An 8,080-nucleotide genomic window follows, 5' to 3' on the forward strand; every position below is an offset into this window, starting at 1 on the left:
TTCTCTTAGAGTTGGATTTGTTTGCTGTTGAAGGAGGAAAAAGCAAACAAGACACTGAGGCTATGTTTCATGGAAGAAATTCAATTTAAATCAATATTGATAATTTGTGTAGTGGCTCTGGGTGCTTTAAATTCTACTTTCTATATCCTGTCTTTGCAAGTTTACTTTTACTTTTAAGAAATGATTAGATCTAAGGCAGTCTTGTATCCATTTGGAGATAGATCTATATGTATCCCTGAGGGCTGAACTGAGGTCTGTAGAAATCACGCCTTCAACCCAAGGTATGATGTCTTTTGTGACAGGTGCTTTGAAGTCTTCCCTCAAACTTTCTTTAAAGAGAAAAAAAAAGTTCAAACACACTTTTTTTTATTTTTTCTATTCAGAGTTGAGTTTAAAAGTTTACCTGATCATAAGATGGGGGGAAGAAGGAAAATTATTATTTTTTTTCTAATGGCATTAGTTTCTCTTTGAAGTCCAGCTTCTAGACAAGTCACATCAATATCAAAGAATCCATAAGCAGATTCAGAAAAGCTCAGATTGGAAATACTGGGATAAGTCAGTTTTCTGTCTCTGAGCCTGTAAAACTTTACAAAATCCTGAAGGTGATTAATTACCAATATATTAAACATATTTTTGATAATAACATTATTAAATAAATATTTTATAGATCAAAATATTTAGCTGAAAATAAAAGCAGATTATCAGATAAATTAAGTTGTTGATCCTTGGTTTCTCCTATTCCTGCTAAAGCCTGCTGATGATGTGAATCAAACTGTTTACTTCCAGGAAACATGGAATCTAGAGGCAGAAATCAGCATTTCTTAAATATTCTAATGCCAAATTGTTCTAATATCTTTTAGTATTGATCAGTTTACGTATACTTGAAAAATCCAAAACAAAATTTCAGCTTATTAAAATTCCAATATATATTATTTAAGATTTGCTACAAACTCTTAGAAGATATTACTAACCCTATTATAGTGGGAAAACATACGTGCACCAATGATTAGAAAGAGAATTTCAACGTCTTGGAAGTGTCAATAACCAGAATTTAAATCAAATATAGTTTAACTCAAAGGTCGATGTTTTTTCCACAATACAATGACTTTCTCAAGCATCTTTGGTTTTGTCTCCATGTGTTTTCTTCCAGTTTTTCCAGCCTATCTTACTGGTAGTCTCTTCATATTAATGTGATATAGCAAAAAGCTTTAAAGTTGGATTCAAAAAATAAAAGTTAAAATATTGGCACAAAGCACTTTAAAAATGGTGAAAAAAAAAAATGTGTGAATGTCTGTACCTCAATAAAAGTAATGACAGCACTGGTAAAAGTTGTCAAAACTTTTCCATAACTCAGTTATTTAACCAAAAGCTTGCAACAATTCTTTCACAATCTATTCAAGAAAAGGAGGTAAATCTGGGTAAGAAGTCAAGCTTTGTGTCATTTATGTTTGCCCTATTCCCATCCCTCTTCCCCGCCCAAGCTCTGTGGCAGTCTTAGAAACCAGCAGCCTAGGAAACATGTTAGCTGTTAAAAACAGCATCCTAGCAGCCCCCAGATGGGGCAGAATGTTTTTGGATTTCCCTCAAAAACCTAATCCCCTGAAATCTGTCACTATTTGATCTGTCTAGCAGCTCCTTGGAAAAGTCCCTTTCAATGGGACTTTTCTTTCTTTGAGGTGACTCGAAGATCACTAAGTGAGGAAAACCCTATCCCCATGGAATTTGTCAAAAAACTAATCAGTGGAGGTTGTTTATCATTGCAGTGTGTGTCTGAGGCAGCACTACCAGTTGGGACAAACGTAATCTTGTCAAAATCATAAAAGGAAAATCTTGAGAATGAGATATCCATGGAAGGTTTTGAAAGGCTCCAACACAATCCAAAGATATATAAAGCCATTCACATGTGCAGGACTGTGCACATTCTCAGGAAAGATTGAAAATGTTCAAACTGCGAACCTCTGACTGATCTTCAGGCTGTGTGCAAGCAGAAAGTCATGGCTAAGGCAAAGTGGTAAACTGCCTGCCTGGGTGTTGAAGGTATGACCCAACACACACCCAGAACCCCTCAGAAAACAGTGGGAGACTTACTGGCTCTAGGAATTTTTAAAAAATGATTTATCTAATCATTAGTGACCAAGTAAGCTAACGGGACAAGGATTTCATTGGTGACCTTCAAACAAAAATACAAATTTTACAGAATTAGTTTAGGAATGACAATAAACAAACTAATAACAACAACAGATAGGAAAAACAACTGACCTTGGGTGTGGCCAAATGTGATTTCCAGAATTGTCAGACTATATTGTTTAAAATGTGCAGTTTTCAACAGAAAAAATAAAAATGAGAACTTCAAAGAAATAGGGAAGCGTGGCACATGCCCAGGGAAAAATGAAGGCAATAGAAATTGACACTGAGGAAACTCAGGTATTGGTTTTGCTAGACAAATACTTTAAATCAGCTACTATAAATGTGTTCAAAAATTAAACTTTGTCTAAATAATAAAATTAAGTAAAGACCAATATCATGCCAAATAGCGAATATCTATAGAGAGATAAAAATTATATGGAAAATAGATATTTTGGAGTTGAAATGTATATTTGAACTGACAGACAAAAATATTTAGAATATTTGAAGATAGGTCACTTTAGGATATTCAGTTTGAAAAACTGCATAAAAAAAAAACAAAAACATAAGAATCTGCATAAGATAAATAGAAAGAAAAAAGGAAGAAATGAACATACCTTCAAAAAAAATGTGGAATATAATTAAGTGTATGTACAATCATAATGGAAGTCTCAGAAGGAAAAGAGAGAGAGAAATAAGTGGAGAGAATATTTAAAGAAACAATGGCCTAAAACGTCTAAAATTTGTTGAAAAACATTAATCTACACATTGAGGAACCTCAACAAATTCCAAGTAGAAAAACTCAAAGAGATCCATGACTAGCCACACCATAAGCTGTCAATGGCCAAAAAACAAAGAGAGAATCGTGAAATTAACAAGTGAAAAAATAACTTATCAAAAGGGGTCTCCAGTAAGAATATAAGCTGACTTATCATTACAAACTGTAGATGGCAAAGGCAGTGGATAACATATTTGAAGTGCTAAAAGCAAAAGACTGTCAACTAAAACTTTTGTATAGAGCAAAACTATCTTTCAAAAAGAGAAGGTAAAGTAAGACGTTTCCAGATAAATTAAAACAAACAAACAAAAAAAATGAAAAAAAAATTTGTTGCTAGCAGACCTGCTCTACAGGAAATAATAAATGAAAAGACATATGTCAGTAGTAATTCAAATCCACATAAAGAAAGGAAGAGCATGAATAAAGGTTATCACATAGGTAAATATAAAAGATTTTATAAACATTTTTTTTTGTAGTTCTTTTCGTCTTCTCTCTGGTTTGAAAGAGATTTGCATAAAGGAATAATTATAAAAATTTTATGAGCTTATAATGTATCAAGATGTAATCTGTATGTTGATCACAGTACAAAGGCAAAGGAGGAAATGGAGCTATATTGGAAGAGAGTTTTTTTATACAATTAAAATTTACTTAATGTTAATCCAACTAGATTATTTTAAGGCACAATGTTGTTTCTAATGCCAAGGACAACTACTAAAAAAGTAACTCCAAAGAATATATTAAAAGAAAGAACAAGACCCTAAAATGCAACAATAAACAATGTTTATTTAACACAAAAAAAGACAGAAATAGGTGAGGAATAGGTGAATAAAAACCAACAGAAAAGTCATATAACAAACAGCAAAATGGCAGACTTCAACCATACCTTATCAACAAATACATTAAAAATAAGAGGATTGAAATTCCAATAGAAAAGCAGAGATTGGTAGAATGATAAAAAAATAAATGCTCCAATCATATGATATCTATGCTTGGACATACATTATGTTCAAAGACATCAATAGATTGACAGTGAAAGGATAGAGAAAAGATTGACCATGTAAACAGAAATGAGAAGAGAGCATGAGTTACTGTGTCAACATTAGACAAAATGTACTTTAAGACAAAAATTCTTACTAAAGATAAAGAAGGACATTTTTTTGATAATGAAGCATCAATCTTTCATGAAGATATAATGATTATAAATATATATTCACCTATCCACACAACTGTTAAATATGTGAATCAAAATCTGACAGAATTGAAAAGAGAAATAGACAATTCATGAATAATAGCTGGATAATTCAACATACCTCTTCCAACAATGGGTAAAATAACTAGACAAAAATAAATAAAGAAATAGAAGACTTTAATGACACTATCAACCAACTTGGCAAAATAGATATCTCTAACACATCAACTAACAACAGAATACAGATTCATCTTGAGAGTGCATGAAATAGTCTCCAGGATAGACCATATGTTAGGAAAACAAGCCCAAGTAATTGTACAAAGATTGAAATTCTACAAAGTATGTTTTCTGGCAAAAGCAATAATTAAATGAGAAATCTCTAACAAAAAGAAATTCAGGAGACTCATCAATATGTGGGAATAAAACAACACACTCCTTAACCAATTAATGTTTTCCAGGGGTTATGGTAATAGGGTAGGAAGTGACTAGTAATGGGCATGAGATTCTTTTTTCAGTTGATGAAAGTATTCTAAAATAACATAGTGGTGATGATTGCACAACTTTGTGAATGTTCTAAAAACCACTGAGTTGTACAAATCAAAAGGGTAAATTTTATGTGATATAAACTATTTCTTAATAACATACATATAGATAGATAGATAGATTAGATAGATAGATAGATAGATAGATAGATAGATAGATAGAAACAGATGATAGATAAGCTGACATTTATGAACTATGTAATCCTGAAATGCAACCTGTCTAAAATTCATTTTCCTTGGCTATAAAGTGGAAACATTAATGTGTCCTATTAACTCAGAGATTTATGTGTCATGATACTTAAAAATCTATACAAACATCCTTTGCAAATACTGACTCCCACCTACAAAAAATTTAAGCTGTTATTCTCTTTGACAAACCTACCAAATACATACTATCATATTCTCACTTGCATGCTTAATTTTCTCATGGGGCTAGTTAAATTCAGGCATCTTTTATTTGTCTTGGGAAAATTTAAATATGTTTTCTTTGAATTTGTCATGAAATTGAAAGTAATATTTGTGTCTGGTCTGCTCAACTTGATATCTTAATTATTGGATATTTATTGAGTTTCTGTCAGAGAATATGTAAGAAATGTACTCTTTTGGGGTTATAAATAAGCATAAAATATTCTTTCTGAGTTCAAATATAAAATGTTGCATGTATATATATTCCATTATACATATATTTATACTCACGCATATAAATATAGATATAGATATATGAAGACCACAAAATAAGTACCATGCCATTCAAAAAGCTTATACAGTTTATCTATGTAAAAAATCTTACAAATATTTTAGAGTTCTTTTGGGGAAACTATACACAGAGTCACATTATGACTTCTTAAAATTCCTAATTTTCCATGCACGTGATTGGCAAAACAATAAAAAGTTCAGTGATACTAAGGACTGATAATTATATGGAGCATTGGGGAATCATAAACTCTATTGGTGAGCTATGGTTTTGCACAACTAATTTGAAAAAACTATTTTGCTTTATCTATTAAGCTTGCTGATACATTCCCTCAGATGCTGCAAGTACATTTCTTGGTGTATACCCTGAAGAAACTCTTCATATTATCATACATTTACATGTGCAAGAATTTTTATAGCAACATTATTTATAATAACAGAATATTAATAAGCTACTTAAGTGAGTATCAAATATTGGGCTCAAGTTGGTGGTATGAGAAATAGACACAACTGAACACTCATAATGCTCAAACTCCTAAAAGAGGAAACCTTTCTGGGGGTGGTGGTGGTATAATAGAGCATAAGAGAGTAGCACCTTAGTGAGCATCTCTCACAATTTAGGTGTCTCCCAAGAAGTAAGTGGCTGGATGTGTGAGGCTGATAGTAATGGTTCCTTCTATAGTCAGGCTCCGCTGTGTTGACTACCTTCTATCCTCTTAATCTCTTGTCAAGAATTAGTAAGGAGTTGAATGATGATGGACAGGTTGAATGATTGATGTATGGAATTGGGTCTTAGGAGCTTCAACAGAAGCTTGAGGATCAGGAATTGCTATAATCCGGACTGTGTCCAGACCTCTGTATATTTATACTCCTCGTCTTTTTGTACTATCTTCAGAGGGTCCCAATTACTAACAGCTTTCTTCATCTCAAAGTTAATTCAGTGAGAAGTGTTGAATTAAGTCTTATGTAAGTAAGATTCATTTATTCCTAAATTCCATTCATCAAAATAATGGGCTCTTATTACTTCAACTAATTTACTGTGATGACAAAAGCACATCAGTATTCTTGAAAATATAATTGTAAGTAGCGTAAATTTCCCCAATAGAGTAACTCAAAATTATACTTCTTGAATATGTTTTGTTTAATCTTGACAGTAATCTTTCAAAGACAGCTCTCCCATACACTGCTGCAGACTCATTCTCAGGTGCATTATTTATGCTAATTAATTGGTGATTTTGTTAATTGTTTATTTGAACTATATATAATACAGCGACTCTGAACAATGTTCCTGCTTTTGAGGTATATATCACTTACAGTATCTGAACATAAGTCAGGTTATGCCATTGGAAATTCTTTAAATTATTCTATAAAATATGAAAATGCAAGATAAACTATTTTCTTACCAAAGAATATATATTTATTTATTTATTTCCTTAAAAATCAAATATTTAAATAAGTGGATTTCAAAGATCAGATTTTTGTTTTTGTATTGTCTGACTTCTTAGGCTTTTTATGTGACTTTATTTTGAAATAATACAATCTTTAACCTCATTTGCTGTTCCCACCTTGTCTTATAAATATACCTAACTATATGACTCTACTTGTCCCATAACCTGTTTGCACAAATGTGACATTCCTTAATCTCTTTGTCGCACAGTGAATTTTGGAGATTAAAGAAATACATGGGATGCAGTTTAGAGATTACTGTATTGTGACTGTATGCACATCCTAGTACACTCTGTGAAAGCAGAAGTGTTTTTTTAAGCATTCTTTGAGCTACCTGTCAAACTTAATTTGTGTCAATTATACTGCTGTTGATATATGCTTTTAAGGTGGAGAATCATACAACACATTTTAGTTTTTGGACTTACTTTTCTTTGAGGAAAAGTGTTTTTCTAGCTTTTTTTTTTTTTTTTTTTTTAACTACTGAAAGTTGTCATACTTTGACCCATACACTACATGAATACAAATACAGCTTTTTAACACATTATTACTTCCCAGTACCTTGTCTTTGTAGCCTCTTTCTGTCCTGAGGATATAGTGCTCAAAAGGGTTTTTCTCAGAATAAAATCACTAATTCTGAAAAGAAGCAGGATTTCTGAGAAGCATAAGATATTACTCTCCATGAAGAATGCTTGATAGGAACTCCTTACATTTGAGACTGGAAAAAGTAAAACGATTATTTTTGGTCTGAAGTATCACCCATTCACAACATGTCAAAAGAGACCACTGCTGTCTGCATTAGTCAATTTTTTGGAGCCATCTGCCCACACTGTGGGATATAGTACAGCCAGAATGAGCACTGCAGGTACCTGAGAAAATTCCAGAAGTGGCCTTAGTCAAGATGATTCATTAGCTGGTAGAGAGAATTCCCTGGCTTAAAGGAGATAGAGATTGAAAACTAAGAGAAGTCGTCCTTTAAGAGTGTAGCATTTCCCAGAATTCTTGTACATGTCTTTTGGTCCATAGGATTTGCACCTCTCTCTTCATAGTGTCATTAACACTGTTCCATTTTGCTACTACCTCCCTTGAGTAGCAAAATCATTCTATCTGATGGAAAGAACTAAATATCCTGCTGCAAATGAACACCCTAAGTATCTCTGACTAAACTGACTACATAATAAGAGAAAGCAAACGGTGAGGAAAAGCACATTATATCTCCTTTAGGCTTGTTGCCTGATTTTACTGAGTGCAATATGTTTCCTTTTAGTCTTTTAATATATGTATTTATTTTCATACCTGGTTTAAGAAACT

This window comes from Balaenoptera ricei, chromosome 18 (genome assembly GCF_028023285.1).
Source record: "Balaenoptera ricei isolate mBalRic1 chromosome 18, mBalRic1.hap2, whole genome shotgun sequence".
Taxonomy (NCBI): Eukaryota; Metazoa; Chordata; class Mammalia; order Artiodactyla; family Balaenopteridae; genus Balaenoptera; species Balaenoptera ricei.